General features: G+C 45.6%; 1 long non-coding RNA gene across 1 annotated transcript in view; it reads left to right on the plus strand.

Moving 5' to 3' along the window:
• LOC148124634 (uncharacterized) overlaps positions 1–23,455 on the plus strand; it is a 135,604-nt gene that overhangs the window by 2,859 nt on the left and 109,290 nt on the right. The window contains exon 2 of the long non-coding RNA XR_015739612.1: positions 11,635–11,984. This is a non-coding gene — a long non-coding RNA (uncharacterized LOC148124634). The remainder of the gene's footprint in view (positions 1–11,634; positions 11,985–23,455) is intronic.

The raw sequence follows: 23,455 nt of genomic DNA on the forward strand, positions 1-23,455 counted from the left end.
TCTCTGTCTATCTCTGTCTGTCTGTCTCTCTCTCTCTCTCCCTCTCTCTCTCTCTCTCTCTCTGTCTCTCTGTGTCTCTCTGCCTCTCCCTCTATCTCTGTCTATCTCTCTGTCTATCTCTGTCTGTCTGTCTCTCTCTCTCTCTCCCTCTCTCTCTCTCTCTCTCTCTCTGTCTGTGTCTCTCTGCCTCTCCCTCTATCTCTGTCTATCTCTCTGTCTATCTCTGTCTGTCTGTCTCTCTCTCTCTCTCCCTCTCTCTCTCTCTCTCTCTCTGTCTCTCTCTCTCTCTCTCTCTCTCCTTCCCACCCCCGCCCTCCTCCACTCCTGAAAGAGATAAAAGGGATTTGTGTGTTTGGAGACACTCAGGCCGTTTGTATTTGTTGGAGGGAGAAACGAGAGGCCGGCTTTGGCGGCGGCGCAAATGTGGTCAAGATTGGAGCGGAACATCTAACGCGATTAGCTTTCCTAACACTGCATTTTTCGAAGCGAAGGCTAAGAGCTCTTCGGCGCCAGGGGGCTGAAAGCCGTGCAGGAAACCAGCCCCGAGGATCATTTCCACCCCCAAAATATCTCCCCTTCCCTCCCGGTCGCCTTGAAAGAAGCCGCGGGGCCAGACAAACAAACTCGCGCAGACAATTAAGACTAGACTGGATGTTGTTGCCGACGACTTGACATTACAGACCCAGCGATCCAGAACACTACAACCCCCGCCCCCCGCGTCTCTCTATCTCTCTCTTTCTCTTCTCTCTCTTTTCTCTTTCTCTCTTCTCTTTCTCTCTCTCTTTACCCCTCTCTCTTTCTCTCTTCTCTTTCTCTTTCTCCCCCCTTTCTCTTTCTCTTTCTGCACACCACACTTTTTCTTTCTCTCTTTGCCTCTTTCTCTGCCTTCTCTTTCTCTCTTTTTCCTCCCTCCCTCCTTTCTCTCCTGTCTGTCTCTCTCTTTCTCTCTCTCCACACCACACTATTTCCCTGTCTCTCTCTTCTCTCTCTTTGCCTCTTTCTCTCTTCTCTTTCTCCCTCCCTCCCTTCTCTCTCTCTTTACCCCTCTCTCTTTCTGTCTTCTCTTTCTCTCTTCTCTTTCTCTTTCTCCTCCCTTTCTCTTTCTCTTTCTGCACACCACACTTTTTCTTTCTCTCTTTGCCTCTTTCTCTGCCTTCTCTTTCTCTCTTTTTCCTCCCTCCCTTCTTTCTCTCCTGTCTGTCTCTCTCTCTCTCCACACCACACTATTTCCCTCTCTCTCTCTTCTCTCTCTTTGCCTCTTTCTCTCTCCTCTCCCTCTCTTTTCTCTCTCCCTCCCTTCTCTCATTCACACACACACACGTCACAGTCTCTCTCTCTCTCTCTCTCTCTCTGCATCCCATCTCGGTGTCTATATTTTTTTCTTCGCTTGAAATCACTGGGCCACGAAGGGAAGGAAAAACGTGGGGCATTCCTCAACAGTCCCCCCCCCATGTGATTAATGGGCTTCTAATTCTAATTCGTTTCACACCCTTGAAACGGGGTTGAGGGGGGTCTCCTTGCTGGCGGGACCCAAGATTGGGGGGGGGGGCTCCTTCTCCGAAAATACCCTTCACGACCCTAAAAGCTTTTTATAAAGTTGACCCGGAAGAGAGCTGGGTCTCTAATGGCTGCGAAGTTCAGGCTGTTTTCCAGGCTGTAAGTGGAAAAGGATTTGTTAGGGACTTTTTTGGGTGTGTGTGTGTGTGTGTGTGTTTTGGGAACTCCTATTCCGGAGAAATGGTCTGGTTAAGAACTAAGCAGGTGCTACCCTAGTGGGCTTCTGGGGTCTCAAGCGAGAGGACTGTGGTATTGTGTGAAGGGGCAGATGGGTGGCTCAAGGTGTAGATTTTGAGGGCAGTTTCCTCAAGAGACCCAGAGGCCTTTGAATGAACTGGGCATTTAACTGGGCGTCCTCCTCTTTCCCCCCCTTTTCTTGTCCTCCCTCCCTCCCTCCCTCTCTCCCTCCTTCCCTCCCTCCTTCCTTCCTATTTATCCCTTTTTCATATCCTTCCTTTTCCGTTCCCTTTTCCCTTCTCATATCCCTCTTTCCTTCACTTTTTTCTTCCTTCCCTCCTCCTTTTCCTCTATTCTCTTATCTTTTCTTCTCTCTCCTCTTTTCTCTCTCTCTCAGGTTCTTTCCTTTTTTCTTCCTTCCCTTCCTTTCACTCCTGTCCAGGCCTTGGCTCCGGCACCAATACCACAAAGTTCGCTTCACTTTCCATCGATTTCCCCTCTCCAGCCCCAACAAACTAGTGAACCCCTTTTGCCCATGAACAATAGACCACCTTAGGGATTTCAACCCCGATGCGGGAGGATTCAGCATCGCCCCCCCCCCCCCCCTGCCCCGCTGCTCTCAGTTCACTTTCTCTCGGCAGAAGCGAAACCCTTCTCCTAAATTACAAATCTAGATTTAGGGAAGGCTCCGACGGCGCGAGAGACCGTAAACGCGTCTTTCCTCCCCCACCCCACCCCAAACCGCCTACCCTTCTGTGCGAAGCTTTAAGGAAAGAAGAAAGGAAAAGGATGCGCTCCTTTCAGGGAAAGTAATATTTAAAAAAAGAAAGGAAATACTGTCTCTTTTCAAAGAGGCTGGTGGAAATCATCGCATCGCGGACTTATGATCTAAAAGCAGGGGTCCCCAAACTTGGCCACTTTAAGACTTGTGGACTTCAACTCCCAGAATTCCCCAGCCAGCCATGCCTGCTTTCCCCCCGCCCCCTCTCTTTTAATCTCCTAAAGGGGAGAGAGATTGCAGAGGAAGGGATTACAAGAGAGTAAACTATGCTGGCTGAAGAACCCTTGAGAGTTGAAGTCCACAAGTCTTTAAAGTGACCAAGTTTGGAGACCTCGGATCTATTCAAGGAAGCCTAGGGAAGTCTGGAGAAAGTCCAAAGAAATCTCTCTCTCTCTCTCTCTCTCTCACACACACACACACCAAAAAAAATGCGCGTGGGAAGCCAGGACTCCCTCCACGCTCGGCGGGTGGCTTTATTTCATTAAAAAGAAAAAAAAAAGTCGGAAGAGCGCCGAGTCCAGCAAAGGTGACTTATTTGGAGGGGCTTAACAGCCCTCCAAGGCGGGGTGGGGTAGGGTGGGGGTAGGAGAGGTGGCAAGAGCCAGGCGCCGCTGGAGGGCACCCGGTTGGGGACGAGTCCTCGACTCTCATTCCCAACGGGAAGTTTTTTTGTTTCCCCAGCTTACACCCCGCCGTCTCCTCCTCCTCTCCTCCTCTCGCTCTCCACGGGCCCCGGCCGTGGTTCCCGAGTTAGGCCTCCGAGGAGCCTGCCTTGGCTCGCGGTGTGTAAACTTCCGCCCTGGCGGGAATGTCCTCTGGAGCTAAGCCCCCCGGAGACCGAGCCGCTTTTGGAGGGGAGGCTGTGCGCTAATCTCGGATCAAAAGCGGGAAAGGTGCGAAAGCGGCTTGGCGTCCCCTCCTCCTCGCCGGGCCCTTTTCACCCCCCTCACCCACCCACCCACCCTCCCCGCGGTCCCCGCTTAGGATAAATCTATCCTGGCGCCGACTGCGCGCTGGATGATTAATTCGCGAGCAAACAGAGCGAGCGCGAAGGAAGGGGAAAAGAAAAAAAAAGAAAGAAAGAAAAGGCGCGGGGGGGAGAAAGCCGCCGGCTCAGCCATATAAGTTAAATATTGGCCAGCGCTTGCAACTCCTCGCTAGCCTTAGCCCGGCCGGCTGGGGAGGAGGGAGAGAGGGGAGGTAGACTTAACGGAGGAGCCTTGGCCTGCATATTTAAAGAAGGGTAAGGGGCGGGTGGGGGTGGGGGGAGCATGAAAGGAAGGAGGAAAGCGAGAAGATGAGAGAAGGCGATTAAGGGCCTGGAGACTAAACCATAGTATTGTACCCTATGGCTATCACGAAGTGTTGTACCTGATGATTCTTGACTCTTGACGAATGTATGTCTTTTATGTGCACTGAGAGCATCTGCACCAAAGACAAATTCCTTGTGTGTCCAGTCACACTTGGCCAATAAAGAATTCAGTTCTATTCTATGCTATGCTATGCTATGCTATGCTATGCTATGCTATGTTCTATTCTATGTTCTATTCTATTCTATTCTATATTTCTATTCTGTACTATACTATTCTAATTCGTATTATACCCTAAGTCTATTATTAAGTGTTGTACCTGATGATTCTTGACTCTTGACGAATGTCTCTTTTCTTTTACGTACACTGAGAGCATTTGCACCAAAGACAAATTCCTTGTGTGTCCAATCACAGTAAAAGAATTGGCCAATAAAAGAATTCTAACTATCCATATATTATGAAGAACGATGGGATGAATTGAGGATGGCCAATCTGGAGAAAAGAAGGACCAGGGGTGACATGATAGTGTTTCAGTATTTGAGGGGCTGTCCCAAAGAAAGGGTGGGGGGGTCAACTTATTCTCCAAAGCACCAGAAGGCAGGAGAAGAAACAACGGATGGAAACTAATCAAGGAGAAAAGCAACCTAGAACTAAGGAGGAATTTCCTACCAGGGAGGGCAATTCATCAGTGAAAATGGTTTGCCTTCACCTTCACTGTTCCACCAGAACTGAAGAAGCTTCTTGGATGAGAAGTGAAACGTCTTCAAGCAAAAACAACTGGACAATTGGCAATGGACTTTCCAGTTTTTTTCTTTTGAAGACATTTCACTTCCCATCCAAGAAGCTTCTTCAGTTCTGGCAGAATGGCCATTTCCCCAGCGTTCCACCGGAACTGAAGAAGCTTCTTGGATGAGAAGCGAAACGCCTTCAAGCAAAAACAACTGGCCAACTGGCAACTCTGGTGTTTCTTTGAAGTTGTTTCGCTTCCCATCCAAGAAGCTTCTTCAGTTCTGGTGGAACGGCCATTTCCCCACCGTTCTGCCAGAACTGTAGAAGCTTCTTGGATGAGAAGCAGAAAGGTCTTCAAAGAAAAACAAGGAAGTCCACTTGCCTCTGGGGTGGGGGGGGCGGGGGAAACACCTTTGGGACATTCCTAGCATCATTGCCTTCTCCAGTGAATTCACACGCATAACAAGTAAATCAGATGTTGTCTTGTGATTTTTAGCTTCTAGGGACGTGCCTGGTTTTACACGATTTAACACCTCTCTGTTAGTTACTCTAGCTGTCCAGGGTATATGCAGTAATTCACACCCAACACCACAGTTCAAAGGCATCGATTCTCTTTCGATTAGCCATTCTTAGAATCCATAACTCTCACGGCCATACATCATTACAGGGGAAGACCGTTGCTCTAATAATGCATCATTTTAGCAGAAAATTCTCACCCCTGCTAGCCAACCTTATGACTTCTACATCTGCTCCAAGGACAGTCTGTAAGCCACAGGCCTTCCTATTTATTTATTTATTTATTTTTGGGTGGGGTGGGGGAAGAAACTCAGCCCCAACCTACCTCAGAGGGATTTGCCTTGGAGCACTCTTCCTTAGAAACCATGCCAATCGCTTTCGAGCCATCTTTGCCATATATAGTCACGGGGGAGGGGGGGAATTCAATGGAGGGTTGCTATGATTTAAAAAAAAAAACAGGCCTGCAAGGAGTAGCTAAGTTTTCCCCACATCTGTTAGGGGCTTTGTTATGGCGATGGGCTTTTCTTTCAAGTATTCCAAGCATTCAAATGCTTTTGCTTTTGTCCATTAAGGGTTATTCCTGTAGGGAATTTATTGTCCCCACCCTCCTCTCTGTTTCTCCCTCTCTCTCCAGTGCCTGCCTGCCTGCTATCTATCTATCTATCTATCTATCTATCTATCTATCTATCTATCTATCTATCTATCTATCTATCTATCTACTACATAACTATATTTAAGTATCATCTGTCTGCCTATCATCTATTCGTATCTGTCTGTCATCTATCTATCTATCTATCTATCTATCTATCTATCTATCTATCTATCTATCTATCTATCTATCTATCTATCTATCTATCTTGTCTGTCTAGCATCTCTCTACCTCTCTTGGCTTCTATCTATCTATCTATCTATCTATCTATCTATCTATCTATCTATCTATCATTATCTTCTACATAATTATCTATATCTAATTATCATCTGTCTGCCTATCATCTATTCATGTCTGTCTGTCTATCTATCTATCTATCTATCTATCTATCTATCTATCTATCTATCTATCTTCTACATATCTATCTATCTTCTTTATCTATCTTCTCTATCTAATCTATCTATCTATCTATCTATCTATCTATCTATCTATCTATCTATCTATCTATCCTCTCTCCCTCCTCCCTCTCCCTCTCCCTGTTCTTCTCTCTCCTACCTCTCCCCCTCTTTCCTCTCTTTCTTCAGTGTATGCCTGCCTGCCTGCCTGCCATCTGTCTGTCTGTCTGTCTGTCTATCTTCTACAAATCTATCTATATCTAACTATCATCTGTCTGCCTATCATCTATTCACGTCTGTCTGTCTTGTCTGTCTGTCTATGTTCTCTCCCTCCCTCCCTCTTCCTCCCTAAATTCCAAAGATTTCATGACAGCTTGGGATTAAAAAAAAAAGTGGGAAAAAAATGAGAGTGAGAGCGGATGAATGAGAAGAATCCACTCCCAAACAGCAAAGCAGGACTTCTCAGGATCTATTGCAAGAAAGACAAAGTATGCGTCTGTCTGCTTGTTTACCAGACTCGCCCTTCAGGCAAGGAATAACAAGGTTGAATTTCAGCTTTGAAAATATGGCAGTAGGGTGCTACTTACTTGCTTCTCAGTCTTCCTCTAACAATGTTGATCCCAGTGGTTTCCCCCCGCCCCATACAACACATCTTGCGTGTTGGTTTGGTGCCCATAAAGTCATAACAGAATAACAGAGTTGGAAGGGACCTTAAGAGGTCTTTTAGTCCAACCCACTGCTTAGGCAGGAAATTCTATACCATTCCAGACACATGGCTGTCTATTCTTTTTTTTAAAAAAAGACCTCGAGTGATGCAGCACCCACAATTTCTAGAGGCAAGCCATTCCACTGGTTAATTGTTCTCACTGTTAGTAAATTTCCCCATAACTCTTAAGTTGCACCCAAAGGGAGTTTTGGCCTTCCTCAGCTGCACACAAAGGTGCAGACACCTTTCATCATGATGTTAAATATAGTTAAAAAGCAGACTTGGGTGCCACCATGATGAGAGAGCCAGCAGGAGCCATGGAGCGTGGGTGTGTGTCAAAATTGGCAGGAGGGCAAATGGAATGTGGTGATTCAAATGAAGTCCTTCTTGCACGTGAATCTCACACGCAGTCACACAAAGGGGTGAGGCTTGCTTCAGTCCTGCCATTTGGCCTGACATCTTTTATTAGTATTATTCAAGTCAGAATAGAACTGGAAAGGACCTTGGAGGTCTTCTAGTCCAGCCGCCTGCTTACCATTTCAGACAAATGGCTGTCCAATCTCTTCTTAAAAGCCTCCCGTGATGGAGCAGCCACAACTTCTGGTGGCAAGCTGTTCCACTGGTTAATTGTCCTCATTGTTTGGAACTTTCTCTTTAATTCCAGATTGCTTCTCTCCTTGAAGCAATCTGTTGCCCTTTCCATCCATAGTTTCTTGTCTTGCTTTCTGGTGCTTTGGAAAATAAGTTGGCCCCCTCCTCTTTGGGACAGCCCCTCAAATGTTGGAATACTGCTATCATGTCACCCCAGCCCTTCTTTTCTCTCGACTAGCCACACACAAATCCTACAACCATTCTTCAGATGTTTACTCTTTAGGCCTTCCTTCCTTCTCCTTCACCTCCTCCCCCCATTCCTAGCACCTGCAAGAAAATCACCAAGCTCAGAGAGCACCAAAGACCCCTCCATAGTACATGCAAGATTTGGTGGGTGAAGTAGCTGCTATTCTGACCACACAGAAAATGTTGGCTCATAAGCTAAGCCAAAGGATTGACTTTCCATCAGCTACCCAACCAAACAATAACAACTCAGCTTAATCCTCCTGTGAAGATAGGAAATAGGTCTTTAATTGGGTCAACTGACCAGGGCCATTAATGCCCTACGCAAGCAACGCCTTATCTCCATTCCGATGGGATGTAGCTGTGAAAACGTCCCAATTCCCTGCTAGCCTTGCATGTGCTGTAGTGGTGAAGATGTTGGTCAAGGAGTTGGATCACCCAGAAGGTCTCTAGATGAGCGGGCCCATCCCTCCCTCTCTTGACCAAGAACTCCGGTGGAGTACAGAACAGAACAGAATGGCAGAGTTGGACCCTTCCTTGGAGTTCTTCTAGTAGTCCAACCCGCTTCTAGTAGTTCAACCCCCAGACAGGAAACACTGCAGACAAGCTGTTGTCCAATCTCTTATTAAAAACCTCCAGTGTTGGAGCACCCACAACTTCTGGAGATAAGCAACATTTGAGAACAAACAGAAGGGCCTGATGGTGGAAGAAGGAAAACCCGTCTCTAAAAAAATGCTACGATTTGATGGCCTCCAAATGTCCTGGACTTCAGTTCCCATCATTGCTCCTAATAATACATATTGGGTATGGGTGTTGTTGGGAATATTTGAAGAATTACTCTATAAAGATACTACCATCGACTAAGTACTTTGGTTTGAAATAATCCAGCCTACTTGACTATTCGTTAACCATGTCCACTTTCTTAGTTGACTCCAAAGTGATCATCCCTTCTTTTCTTTAGCAAGGGATCTCTTTTTCTTGTCCACCTCCTTGGATTTTGCCTTTTACATAGCTAAAACTAATCCCCTCTAAAAGGAATTGCAGGTTCCATGAATGATCCATGACTTGAGCATCAAAACAAACAAACAAGCCCAAGGAAAAAACCCCACCCCACTCTTAGGATGCTGAGGCGATCTCCGAAAGACCACAAAAAATCAAGCTGGAAAAAGTAATTGCCCAACCGATGTATTTCTTTCCTAGATTTATGTCTTGAAACATGGTCATAAGTCACTTTTTCCAGTTTGCAATTAAGCAAACTGTTGTAAGCCGAGAACTCCCCGTGGGCAACACACATCCTCCCACAGTAACAACTCTGAGAGGGAGCTGGTCTCAATAAAACAATCCGCAAGTGGTTTTTTGGCTCCGGCTGAAAATGAAGTTGAACCTCGTCGAATCTTTGCCATATCTAGTCTCAAACCTTCTCCACTACTCATTCCAGTTTTGCTCACCATAATATAAAGAAGATGTTGAGATTCTAGAAAGAACGCAGAGAAAAGTCAGAAAGAGGATTGGGAAAATGGAGGCTAAAACATACGAAGAACAGTTGCCAGAACTGGGTTAGGTCTAGTTTCATCAAAAAAAAAAAAAGGACGGTAGAGTGACATGATAGCAGTCTTCCAATATTTGAGAGTCATGTTGGAAATCAAAGTCACTTCAAAGGAAGGAGATGAAGCAGTTGAACTGAACCAGAGGAGGTACAGTTTAGGTCTTTCAAGAGGAGTAAAAGAACGTTGAGGATGTTCTCACAGTTTCAAAATAAGCCTGAGGCTGGAGGTGGGGAACATAATGACTTTGTAGAACTACCGCTCCCAACTGCCTCAGCCATTATGGCCAAAGGTGATGGATGTTTGGAATTGCCATTCACTAACATCTAGAGAACTACAGTTTGTCCCCCCTTCATCAGGACATAGAACCACCACCCCCCGAACATGTCCTGCTGGCATCAGAGAGATGGATGTCCCTCTTAGCCCCATGGAGATAACTCTGAAGAAAAGACCTGTGCTTGCCATTACTCAATCAACTATTTCAATCATAGGAAGGGCCTTCTCCATCCTTGGGTGTGCCAAAAGGGTTGGATTTCAACTCCCACAATTCCTGTTGGTCTCATTTCCTGGGGATGTGAATCTGTACAGACTGACAAAGAGAAGCGCAGATTTAGGGTGACTCTTTAGAGCCAAATGTGCAAATACACCTTGCATTAATGACACCAGGAAATGAAACCGTAGGCTTTTGAAAGAAGGCAGGACTTTCTCCTGGAAGTGAGGTTGCACAGATGGGCCAGTGATTCTCCTGAAATGTGCAGAGATGAATCTGTTTCCAAATTAGGAGTCAAACTGTCTCACCAACTCTCTAGCCCATATATTACACACTAATTTACTTGCTTCTGTTCCTTAAACATCAGCTGAACCACTTTCTTAAGCAAAAATAGATTGGATTTCTTAAAGGCACATATTTGAGCACGGTGTAGCGTTTTTAAGATTCACGAGGCCTAAAATTACTTGGGGTTTGGACCAAATACTGACACTAAATAGGGAACTATTAAAGTCACGGGGAAATGATCAGCTGTATTTAATCAATTTAATATAATTTAATGCAAGCTTAGCTTTAAATTCTTCATCCTGGGCCTGGTTACATGTTTGGAACAGAACGCCTGGTAAATTTCTCAAAGACTTAATGGAGTCCCTCAACTGGAAGCTATAATTGGTTTGTTTAGTTTTGGCTCCAATGCCAATAACAACTTGGCTATCATTAAAGTAAAACATAGCTTAGTGCTGTATATCCAACCAGCCATTGTAGTTAATGAATTTTCCTAATGTCACTATGTTATTCTACAATAGAAAAGGCTAAAGAATCTTGTGCTGTTCTACAACCTATGGGTTTATTGTTTCATAACTTTGGTGGGACAGAATTCGCCTTTTTTTCAACCCTTGGAAATGGTACGGAAATGGTTTAACATATATGTATATTGGGATTTTCTTTTTGGAATTCTACCAATTAGTCAACAAAAGAATAGCTGGTTCCCATCCTCCATTTTTCTGAGAATTTAGCCTTGAAGGTAAAAAAAAAAAATGCTAAGGTTGACTTCCACAGTTTATCCAATAATGGTTAGACTTTGCTTCACTAAGTTCCTAGAATGAGTGACACACAAATTTGATACATTCGATAAAATAAATGAGTAGAGTAGAATAGGGAATAGAATAGAGTAGAGTAAAATAGGGAATAGAATAGAGTAGAGTAAAATAGGGAATAGAATAGAGTAGAATAGGGAATAGAATAGAGAAGAGAAGAGTAGGGTAGAGTAGAGTAGAATAGGGAATAGAGTAGAGTAGAGTAGAGTAGAGTAGAGTAGAGTAGAGTAGAGTAGAGTAGAGTAGAGTAGAGTAGAGTAGAGTAGAGTAGAGTAGAAGCAGAGGTCTCCAACCGTGGCAACTTTAGGACTTCCTAGTTAAGTCCACAAGTCTTAAAGTGGAGTAGAGTAGAGCAGGGCAGAACAGAACAGAACAGAACAGAACAGAACAAATTTGGGAGAAATTGATGAGCACTCCCATGTGGGATCTTATAAGTCTGCCTGACCTTCTGTGAAGTTGATTCAACTCCTGGTGGCTACACAAACACATTAACTCTGTTGTCTCACCAACAACTTGCCAGCCCAATGGCTCCATCCATTTGGTCTGTTCTCCAAGCTGAAACAGGTCTGAATCTTTGATGGAGTCAGGGTCTTCGGTTTCCTTGCAGACGTTTCATTACCAAACTAGGTAACCTCATCAGTTTCCAGTGAGGGTGTTACATAATTGGGCAATGAAACGTCTGCAAGGAAACCACCCGGCTCAGAGAGCACCAAGGCCCCACTGTTCAACCCCGAACTATGAATATTCTCTTCTATTCTCTTCATAGTCTTTAATTTCTTGTTTTTAATTGGCCCAAATTTGCTTGGTATTGCCAGCTCTTTGTGGTGAGGTTGCCTCTGCTCTCTCCCTCAGCTAAGAGAAGCCTGAAGTCTCATCAGAACAGCCTGTTCGTTGGAGGAAAACCAGGGATTTGAGTCATCTAGGAGGCTGTTCTTCACAGATCCCCAACCTGCAGCTTCAGCGCTCCCTGTGACCCCTCCTGGATCAATTTCTTTCATCTTCAAAGACCTTTATGATTATGACTGTTGAAGACAGATGGCTAGGGAAGATATGAAGACTGGAAGCTCACCAAGAAGGAGTCTATCAGAAAGAAAACTTCCAATCTTCCTTCACACAAAATAGATGTACATCAACCCACCTGTGGCCTTCGGCATCCTTAGGTGAGATCCTTGGAGACCGAAAGAGACTCCCTGTCCATGAATGTGAGTTATGAGAATTCCTTGAGTTCTCCTAACCAAAGAAGCTTTTTTTTTTTAATAGAAAGGCCTCTATCCTTATAGTATTGAGGATTAAAGTCACTGGTGGGTCTTTTGGGCCATCAGTCGTTTCCCCGCTCTTCTTAAATTCTTTTGTCTTCCTTCTCTTTCATTGCCCCTTCACTCTGTTATGGAATAGAATAGAATAACAGAGTTGGAAGGGACCTTGGAGGTCTTCTAGTCCAACCCCTGCTTAGGCGGGAAACCCTATACCATTTCAGAAAGTTGTTCAATCTCTTGATGTTCATAAATGATCCAACATTCACAGATGTGGTGTTCATCCATATCTCCCAGATCAAATCCTATGCATTCCTGCTAAAATGCATTGCTTTGAAAGAATACTCCTAGCCCAAACACTTGGACTCTTCATATTTCTTATCTGAGGGACTGTAAAAAGTGAACTATAATATAAATGGTTGTTTGTGAACTTCATCCATATTCATCTTTCCACCAAGCTGTGTGCCTTACAAACACACGTGAACCACCGAAGGCTTTGAAAAGAAAAAAAATTGCGTCTAAGATGAATTATATCTCACCCCTCTCCAATATATTTTCTGGAAATCCAGCTCAGTTGAGATTGCCAAGTAAGCGTGCAGAGAGGAAGTCTTTTCAAGCCAATGATTTTAGAAGGATTGCAGTGAAACTGGCATTTTCTCCCTGATCAAAGCCAGCGTGATAGGTCAAAAAGAAAAATGAGGACGGTGTTTGCTTGTTTCCTTATACTGGAGCTAATCGCAAATCCCATGCAAACAAAATTATGCTCTAAAACTCCATATAAGGGTGCAGGATAATTTTTCTTTCTTCCTAAATCTCATAAGAGCCCTCAGAAAGTATCTAAGGTGAGGTGACTTGGTGCTTCCTGAGCTTGGTGGTTGTCTTGCAGATGTTTCATTACCCAACTAGGTAACATTATCAATGCTAGAAGGGAGGGGGTTTGAGGAGTGGAGGAAAAGAGAGAAGAGGAGGAGGAGGAGGAGGAGGAGGAGGAGGAGGAGGAGGAGGACTGTGGGGTCCTTGGTGCTCTTTGAGCTTGGTAGTTTTCTTGCAGACGTTTCATTACCCGACCAGGTAATATCATCAGTGGTGGAAGGAAGTAGGGTTTGCAGAGAGGAGGAGGGAGGAAGGGGAATGGGAGTGGGAGAAGGAGGAAGACCTTTGCCCACTCTGACCTTAGTGTTTTTTTTGTTTTTTTTGCAGACATTTCATTACCCAACTAGGTAAAATCATTAGTGCTAGAAAGGAGAGGAGGTTGTGGAGAGGAGGTTGATGATGATGATGGTGATGATGATGGTGATGATGATGATGATGATGATGATGATGATGATGATTTACTTTGTAGCGTGATTGTGATGTAGTGTTTGGGGCACTGTGCTGGAGTAGCTTTCAAATTTCATTGTATTCATGGAATGCAATGACAATAAAACCTATTCTATTCTATTCTATTCTATTCTATTCTATTCTATTCTATTCTATTCTATTCTATTCTATTCTATTCTATTCTATTCTATTCTATATTTTCTATTCTATTCTACCTTCTATCCTATCCTATCCTATCCTATCCTATCCTATCCTATCCTATCCTATCCTATCCTATTCTATTCTATTCTATTCTATTCTATTCTATTCTATTCTATTCGACTCGACTCGACTCTATTCCATTCCATTCCATTCCATTCCATTCTATTCTGTGGGGTCTTAGTCGCTCTCTGAGCTTGCCGGTTTTCTTGCAGATGTTTCATTACCGAAACTAGCACGATGATGTTAGCTAGTTTGTGTCATGAAATGTCTGCAAGAAAACCACCAAGTTCAGAGAGCACCAAGGACCCCACAGTTCAACCCTGAGCTACCAATATTCCCCCTTAATAGTCCGCTTCACACCCTACAACCCTTCGGCCTTGTTGAATAAACGTCTCCCTTGCAGCGTCTCCCTTTGAACACCTCCGCCTTTCCCTTATCTGACTTTCAATTTAAGTGACACCCCGCTTTGTTTTTGTCTGTTTATTCAATTTCTTTCTTTTTTTTTTCTCCCATTGCATCTCCTTTCTTTCCCCTACCAGCCTTTCATTTAAGAGACACCTCCCTTGTGTTTATTTATTTGTTTCCGTAGCTGCCCAACTCAAGCAAATGTGTTTTTTTTTTGCAATTCTAAAGCACTCCCCCTTCCCCCTCCAACCTCCCTCCTCCCCCCACCGATCTAGGAAGTGGAGGAAAGGAAAGATACAAGGCAGAAAAGTAAAGACTTCCTTTCTCTCCCGAAGCCAAAATCTCCTTTAGGACAGTCTTCCTAAACCTGTGATTTTTATTTTTTATAGAGAGAGATTTATTTTCCACCCTTTCAGAGGAGTCTTCCCCTAGATGGGAAAATGTTGCTTTCAGGGAAAAAGCAGCAGGGTGGATGACGGGGGAAGAGAGAGACGTTCAGGTTTTGGGGTGATGGACTTGCTATTTACAACCTCTTGTTACTTACCACCCAGGCGGAGGTGAGTCAATTACAGTTTCTTGAAACAGTTGCACTCAGATCTTGTCAGTTAACCTTCCTGGGCCCAATGAGGGCTTCTTTGCCATTCTTTTCCTGCTACCCATCACCTTTCTTATTTCTTTTATTTTCTTTCCTACTTCTCCCCTCTTCCTGTACCTTTTTCCTTGGTGCTTGAATGTTGGGTGAGGATCAACGTCAGCTACTTTTTTCTTCTAAAATGAGAAAATTTTGGCTCATGGGGACATGACAACCTATAACATTTGTATCTTCTCTGTAAGAGATATACTACAGTTTTGTAATAGCCTCCATGTTGAATCTTTCTTTCTTTCTTTCTTTCTTTCTTTCTTTCTTTCTTTCTTTCTTTCTTTCTTTCTTTTTTTTCTTTCTCTTTTCTTTCTTTTCTCTCTTTTCTCTCTTTCTCTTTCTCTCTTTCTTTCTTTCCTCCATGAGTCCTTTGTTAACTCTTTCTTTCTCTCTCTCTCTTTCTCTTTCTCTCTCTTTTTCTCTCTTTCTCCCTCTCCCTCTTTCTTTCTTTCTTTCTCTCTTTCTTTCTTTCTCCCTCTCCCTCCCTCCCTTTCTTTCTTTCTTTCTTTCTTTCTTTCTTTCTTTCTTTCTTTCTTTCTTTCTTTCTTTCTTTCTTTCTTTCCTTCCTTCTTTCCTTCCTTCCTTTTCTCCATGAGTCCTTTATTAACTCTTCCTTTCCTTTCCTTTCCTTTCCTTTCCTTTCCTTTCCTTCCCCTCCCCTTTCCCTTTCCCCCAGAAAAAAGAAGAAAAAATCCCCCAAGGTTTACTTTTCTGAATTAATTTTTGTTTGGCTTCCTCCCCTCCTCCCCCTGTTTTGTAAAGTCTTTAAAACGTGTAGCTGTTTTTAAAGCACTCTGCTGCCTTTTCAGATCTAAGATTTACGGTCCAGCTACAGAGAGGAGAAGGTCTGGCGCGGGGCAGATAAAACTCAGAATACAAAAGCTGATTTTAATTAAGCATCGAACTACCAGAGTCAGAAACTATACAGAGTCCCCTTTCTAAACATTTCTATCTAATCTAAAGATTAAAAGCGCCGGGCCCCCAATGAATGAATGAACCTCCGACTTTCTCTCTCTCTCCCCCTCCTTCCCTCCCTCTCTCTCTCTCTCTCTCTCACACACACACACAGAAAGAGAGAACTCTCAAGGGAATATTTTCTTAAGGAAAAGAGAAATATTCCTTGGCTTCCTCAAATCAACTGAGATTTTTCTCTACGCCTGTTCCTGTTCGTTTGGTACAAGCTTCCTATAAAAGAACTAATCAGAATATATGGTGTTGTTGTTGTTTTTTAAACTGGGTTGTGTTTTGTGATTGAGTAAGCTTCTTGCAACAGTTATTTCAACAGCCTGGGAGAAAGGAAACCTCGACTTTTAAAATAATATTGGCACCAGTAAAAAAATAATAATAAAAAATGCAAAGTCGCGTTTATTGTGATCCAAAACCAGGCGCCGAGCAAGCGGTCCCAAACCGGCGGCGCTGGGGGGCGGGGGGGGGATTCAAAACCCATGGTTTTTAGCGTCTGGGCACGAGCAGAGCGCTGGGGACGATGAATGAACTCTGTAGTCCGGCCGTTTAGAGGGAGTCTCGTTCAGAGGTGGCACCGCTAGAAAGTCTCCAGGTCTTGGCGTTTAGTATCTGTTTGAAGGAATAAAACTCTGAAACAAGATTTAAGATGTAGGTGAGCTCAGTGGTGGTTTAACTGGTAGTTTAATTCTAAATTCGCTTTGCTGGGACTTTTAAAGAAGTTTAGCTCCCTCTTTTCTTCCCCCCTCTCTTTCTCCCTCTCTCCTTCCCTCTCCCTCTTTCATTCTCTTTCTTTCTCTCTCGCACTCTTTCATTCTTTCCCTCTCTTCCTCTGTCTCATTCCTTGTCTCTTTCTCTCTTTCATTTTCTTTCTTTCTGCCCTCTCTTTCATTTTCCCTCTTTCATTCTCTCTCCCTCTCTTTCATTCTCCCTCTCTCATTCCCCTCTCTCATTCTTTCTTTCTCTCTTTCATTCTCCCCTTCTTTCATTCTCTCTCCCTCTTTCTCATTTCACTCCTCTCTCTTTCTCCCTCTCATTCCCTCTCTCTCTCCCCCTTTCATTCTTTCTTTCTCCCTCTTTCTCCCTCTTTCATTCTCTCCCTCCCTCCCTCTCTCTCCTCTTCTACTTTAGCTCTCCTAAAGGTCTATTCCCCCGAAGAAAAGGAATTGAACGTCCATCTCCAATACAAAAAGGCGCTCATCCCAATCAGAAGTCTCTTTCCCCTTCCATCTTCGGGGTGTTTCCCTGGACGGCCTGCTATCGGCAACCCCACTCCTCGACCCTCTTTTACGGGGCCTGGGTGGGGCGGGGGTGGGGCTGCTGACCTCAAAAGGCTTCGCTTCTACGACCCACGGCTGGCCCGGGTTTTGGGAAGCCAGGCGCGTTTTTTTCGGGATGGCTTTTCATGGAGCCAAGCGCGCCGGGCCGCAGCCGAAGGGGAGCTGGGAGATCCTCAGGCCTTCCTCCCTCGTGGGGAAAGCAAGAAGGGGAGTTCATGAACGTCTGGAGGGCGCAGCCCCGCTCGGCCTGCGGGGGGGGCTCAGCTTCCGCCCACCCAACCCCGGGCCGGGCCGGGCCGGGCCGAAGTCACGGAGGGCGCTGCTGGCCTCGGCGGCAACCAGCCCCTTGGGGACTAGGGGAGGCGGTCGGGCGAGGGGTTCCGGGGTTGGGGCTGATCCCGAAGCCTCTTCGCCCGCTTTCTGGGCGGTGGAAGCGGCGCTCCAGTGCGGGAGGGGGGGCGGGAGGGGGGCTGGTTCTCTCCATGGGGGGCGAGCGGGACTGTCTGCTCAGTTTAAAAGTCTTCAAATCTGGTAGTTTCTTTGATGTATTGGAGTGGATCTATGAATAAACAGATATATATATATATATCTATTCTTCCTTTCCCCTCCCTCTATTTCTTTTCCTTCCCTTCTCTATTTCCTTCCCTTCCCCCTCCTTCCTTTCCCTTCCTTCTTTCCCTTCCCTTCTCCATTTCCTTTCCTTCCTTCTTTCATTTCCCTTCTCTTCCTTTCCTTTCCTTCTTTTATTTCCTTTCCTTTCCTCTCCTTTTCTTTCCTTCCTTCTTTTATTTCCCTTCTCTTCCTTTCCTTTCCTTCTTTTATTTCCTTTCCTTTCCTCTCTTTTTCTTTCCTTCCTTCTTTCCTTTCCCTTCTCTTCCTTTCCTTTCCCTTCTCATTTCCTTTCCTTTCCCCTCTTTCCCTTCCGCTTCCCTTCACTATTTCCTTCCCTCCCCTCTTTCCTTTCCCTTCTCTTATTTCCTTTCCTTTCCCCTCCTTCCCTTCCCCTTCCCTTCTCTATTCCCTTTCCTCTCCCCTCCCCTTCATCCATATTTCTTCTCACATTCAGTGTCCAGGACACATGCAATATCCATACATCTTCATGGAAACATCTGCTGTGTACATCTAGGGCCATAGAGGAAGATATTTTTCCCCCCAAACGAATCACTTGTGCATAGCTGTCTGCACCTATGTGCAAATAGGAACATGTTTTATATGCACACTTTATTAATGCGTCTGAGTTGGCATGTTTTGTGTCAGGTTGGGAAGAACCCTCTGCCACTCCTCGGGTTCAGATCTTTTGAGGGGAAGGGAGAACAACTGCGCAAATCCTTTTCGGAATTTTATTGCAATTATAGGCCCACATTTCAGGAGTAAAATAGCCTGGATTTGTTTCTGTTTCCTTCCCTTTTTTCTCTCTCCGAGGACAAGAGAAAGAAGGGGAGGAGAGGGAGGAAAGAACTGAACTCAAGTGTTCTTTTCATCTTCAAACAGTGGTAGCACAAATACTTTCTGCATGCAGTTTACACATTGGCGGAAAACTACTTGGAAGCCCAAATCGAGTTTAGATCACAGAAAGCTCCATCTTACTTAAACACTTCGCAGCAAAACCGGAAATTTAAAATCCCTTCGTTTATTTGCTATCTTTATTTATGTTCTTCTCTGTCCAAAAAAAAAAAAAAAAAGGCCCCACCTGAAAGGGGAAAAGAAGAGACCCCTTCTGTTTTTTGGGGGGGGCTCAATTCTTGCTGAATTACCAAGAAATTGATGCTACATTTTACTGCCGGGACATTTTATTCCACCTCCCCCAGTCCAGTTGAATCGTCTTTCCATCTTTTAATTCTCCTCAGGAGGGACAAAGGTATTCTTTTCTTTTAAAAGAGGATGGGGGGGGGGGGGAAGCAGTAATAATCCGACGAACCATCCTAACAATAGAGCCTTGTTCTGTTTTAGTTCGTTCAGGCTTGAGAATAAGGAAATTATTTCCTTTTACGGTTGTTGTTTTTTTAAAGTTCCTTCATTTCCAATTCGGCTTAAAATAGAAAACCCGGACGCTGTGCTGCAGCCAGCCAAAACATTGTAAAGGATCTCCCCCGCCGCCTCGCCCAATTGGTTGTGTGTTTGTGTGTTGTTGTTTTGTGTGTGTGTATGAGAGAGAGAGGGGGGGTTTAAATCCCCCCATCCCACCGACCCTTTATCATACCATTAAACCGGCTATCTGTGGGAAAAGCAGCGCCGCAGAGATTTCTTTCCGACGCTGCACACTTGCACACACACGTATTTATACCTATGCCCGTGCGCGCGCGTGCGTTGTAGTGTTATCCTGCCCATATGCAGGAAAGGATGTTGGGGTCTTTTATTAAATCCAGATGAGTTCCCAGGCTTGGCCATAAGGAAAGCATTTGAAATCACACCGCGTGGAGGAACTGAAAAAAAAAACCAAAAAAACGGAGCCGGGCCCCTCTTTCTCTCTTTCTGCGTCGCAGGTGTGTTGTAAATATACAAGCTTTGCTTCAGGAAATGAGACCACTCGGGCGCCTTTCGCCCTGTTTCCTCCGACCATCCTTCCCGCAGCCCTCACCCCTCTTCCAAGTGGGCGAAACAAATCCCCTCCTCCCCACCGATTCTCACGCGTCCGTGTCAAAGGAAGTGCCCCAGATCCCCGCCACAGTTTGAACCCGTGGCGGCTTTGCAAGGAGTTGTTCGGGCCGGCAGTTGTTCGGGACTGGTCCTCCCATCCCGGGTTGGGCCTTCTCCTTCGGGGTGGGGGGAATAATCTCAGGGGGATCCGCCGTTTAGGTCGGCACCGGCTTGGAGAGCTCCAATCGACCCCCCGTTTCGGGATTCCTCGCCTCGGAAGAAGCGCAGTGGTGCCTCTCGGAAGGCCGAGGGGTTTCGAGAGCGGTGGCCCAAATTAAGGGGACTGGGGTGTGTGGGTGTGTGGGTGTGTTGAAGCTTGGTTTGAACTCGAGGGCTTTGGGGTCAGGCGGGGGCGGGCGTCGGAAGGCCTTGCCCGAATCAACACACCTCCCAGGGAGACTCAGTTGAATCATTCCGGCGTTCAGCCGCCAAGCGGGACAGCCCCGTGTCCACACCCAACGAGGTCTCTTGGGGCGGGGGAGGGGGGGGGGAGAGGAAGGGATGGCTGGATTAGCAAGGTTAGGTTTGTCCCACGCTTTTCTGGAGCGATAGCTCCCCCCACCCAAAAAAACCCCGAACTTCCTAGAGCGAGATGATCCTATAGGAGAGGTCTCAACGCGCGTCTGACGAGGGCCAGCTAAGTTCCCTAAAGCAGCTGTTGGTCTCCAAACTTGGCCACTTTAAGACTTGTGGACTTCCAACTCATAAAACTGTTGAATTGTGGAACTCAAACAACAGAGCTGGCTGGACAATTCGGGGAGTTGAAGTCCACAAGTCTTGAAGTGGCCAAGTTTGGGGACCTGTGCGCCAACAAAAGGTTTCCTCTGACTGCAAGGAAACTCCGCGTCCGTCTGATTTTTTACGGGCGACGTTTCCGAACCTTTATTTTGGGGAAATTATTGGTGGGGGGGAGGAAGAAGGGGTCAGGGAGGAAAAACAGGTCAAGTTGAAAGGGTTCCGCGGGGAGAGAGTGGCTCCGGCCGGCAGGAGCTGGGGGGTGGGGGGTGGGTCAAGAAAAGGGCTTGAAGTAAATAAAAAATAAAATCGGGGGTGAAGCGAGCAGGACGCTCGGGTTTGCTTCGTGGGTTGTGTGAGTTGAGTGAACGCTGGGAAGAACCTCCCAGAGGTTCTTCCTCTATCCGGCCCCGAGGTGGATGGTTAAGGAGAAGAAATCAGAATACGGCTTGCTGGTGCACAGGTTCCCCTAAGCACCCCCGGGTTGAAGAAACGGTGGAAAGGAGCCAACGCGTAAACTGGACGGGCACAGAAGAATGAAAAGTGCCTGTGTTGTATATAAAAGGAGGCCCGATTGGATCGCGGAGCCCCGCCTTCCCATTGGCTTCGAAACCTGGGCTGCCACCTTGAAGCCGTTTCGTCCGGCCTGTCATTTGCTGATTTGCTGGTGATAAGGAAAGCCTTCGCGCACAAACAAACCTTTCTTCATCCTCACCCCGCCACCCCCGCTTCTATCTTTTCTCCTTTCTTCTCTTTCTTTTTCTTCTCTCTCTCCTCTCTTTCTTCTCTTTCTCTATTTCTTCTCTCCTTTCTTCTTTCTTTTTCTTCTCTCCCCCCTCACTTTCTTCTCTCTCTCTCTCCTCTCTCTCTCTTATCTTTCTCTCTTTCTTCTCTCCCTCCCTCTTCTCTCCTTTCTTCTCTTTCTTTTTCTTCTCTCCCTCCCTCACTTTCTTCTCTCTCCCTCTCCTCTCTCTCTTTCTTCTTTCTCTATTTCTTCTCTCCCTCTCTCTTCTCTCCTTTCTCCTTTCTTTTTCTTCTCTCCCTCCCTCACTTTCTTCTCTCTCCCTCTCTTTCTTATCTCCCTCACTTGCTTCTATTTTTTTTCTCTCTATTTCTTTTCTCTCTTTCTTCTCTCCCTCTCTTTTCTCCTTTCTCCTTTCTTTTCTCTCTCCCTCACTTTCTTCTCTCTCTCTCTCTCCCCTCTTTCTCCTCTCTCTTTCTTCTCTCCCTCTCTTTTCTCCTTTCTTTTTCTATTCTCTCTTCCTCACTTTCTTCTCTTCCACACTTTCTTCTCTATTTCTCTCTCTCTTTCTTCTGTCTCTTTCTTCTCTCCCTCTCTTCTCTTTTCTCCTTTCTTTTTCTTTTCTCTTTCCCTCACTACTGTCGTCTCTCTCTCTCTCTCCCCCTCACTTTCTTCTTCTTCTTCTTCTTCTTCTTCTTCTTCTTCTTCTTCTTCTTCTTCTTCTTCTTCTTCTTCTTCTTCTTCTTCTTCTTCTTCTTCTTCTTCTTCTTCTTCTTCTTCTTCTTCTTCTTCCTCTTCCTCCTCCTCCTCCTCTTCTTCTTCTTCTTCTTCTTCTTCTTCTTCTTCTTCTTCTTCTTCTTCTTCTTCTTCTTCTTCTTCTTCTTCTTCTTCTTCTCTGTCTCTCTCCATCCCCCCCCATTTGTCTGGCAGCGTTTTTCAACCCACAGGGAGAAATCTCGATAGTGTCCTCTCTCTTTTACACAGGTGAGTGAGGACATTCCCCTCCTCCTTCCATCCACACTGTCCTGGGATTCTGTCTAAGCCCTCTCCCCCACCCCCCCCAATCCCTCGCTGGTTAAGGGAAGGTGCCATTTGGGGACTTGGCTTGGGAAACTGTGTAGCAGGAAGGGGCAAGAGGACTTTAGGATTTGGCTGAAGGGGACGGAGAGGGAAATCCGGTGGCTTGGAGAGTGGGCAGCATCTGCTAGCCACAATTGTAAATTCCCCACCAGCCCCCAGTAGAAAAAGGAAAGCCTTCCCTTAGTTTTCCTATTTGGGGGGGCGGGGAACTTCCCTGCACTTAAAGGTTTAGATCGTTTGGAGTTTGCTGAAACTGGCACGGGACACAATTGCTAAATGATGCCCTCGCTGGGGTCCAGCTAGGGAAGGTTTTGGCCTGCCAGAAGTCCTCTGTTTAGTTCAAATATCAGCTTCTGAATAAAACCACTGCAACAAAAATATTCCAATATTTGCATCGTTCTTGTATTTGTCCCTGTCTTGCCTGGAAAATATCTAAAAATTCCTAGATTGCAGCCTGCCTTGGCATCCAAACTTTACGGAGGGATGTATATTTATTTATTTATTTGTTTTAAACATGGTTTTACATTGTGTAAATCGCCTCGAGTCGCCCTGGGCGAATAGGTGGCAATATAAATTAATTAAATAAATAAATATTTATTAGGCTGATGAAGGAAGGAGGGGGAGAGGAAGAGGAAGAGGAGAAGGAAGAAAAACGAAGGAGGGGGGAGAGGAAGAGGGTAAGGAGGAAAGAAGCCTAAAGAAAGAGAGAAAAGAGAAAGGAAAGAATGGGAGAGAGGTAAGGGGGAGAAGGGAGGAGAGAAAGAAAGAAAGAGAAAAAGAAAGGAATGGAAATAAAAGAGAGAAAGAAGGGAGGGAGGAGAGGGAAAGAAAGAGAAAGGAAAAAAGGAAAAGAGACAAGAAAGAAGAGAAAAAGAGAGAGAGAGAGAAGAGAAGAAAGACAAAAAAAAAAGAGAAAAGGGAAAAGAAAAGCGAAAGCTTTGGAAAAGGAAAGGGAAAGGAAGGGCAATAAATATTTCAAAGAAGGACAATCCCTCTCAGGTTTTGGACACTCCGAATGACCTTGTTTTGCCCTGGCCACGCAAACATTTTGCGTTCGGATCCCTGGCACGTCTCTGCGCCGCTCCATTTCCTCGGGAGAAGGGGCTACACGGCGGAAAGACCCCTGCCCCCCCCAGCTCTGCATTCCGTCCGAACAGCCAGGTCCTACGTGGCTCCCTGAGTATAAAAGCGGGGGACCCCCGCAGCCACCCTCCCCGGTTGGTCTCTATCCCGATCCCTTCTCCCGCGTTCTCTTTTTCTCCGGGGTATGGGGTACGGTGGGGTGGATGGGCTGAAGGCGTCCATCGGATTTGACAGCTAGAAAATCCATTAATCAATTTCCGTTCCCAAGGATGTATTATAAAGGTTGGGAATAATAAAAGATTTCTTTCTTTCTCTTTCTTTCTTTCTTTCTTTC

This window comes from Pseudonaja textilis, chromosome 15 (assembly GCF_049901715.1).
Source record: "Pseudonaja textilis isolate UNSWEBS1 chromosome 15, rPseTex1.2, whole genome shotgun sequence".
NCBI lineage: Eukaryota > Metazoa > Chordata > Lepidosauria > Squamata > Elapidae > Pseudonaja > Pseudonaja textilis.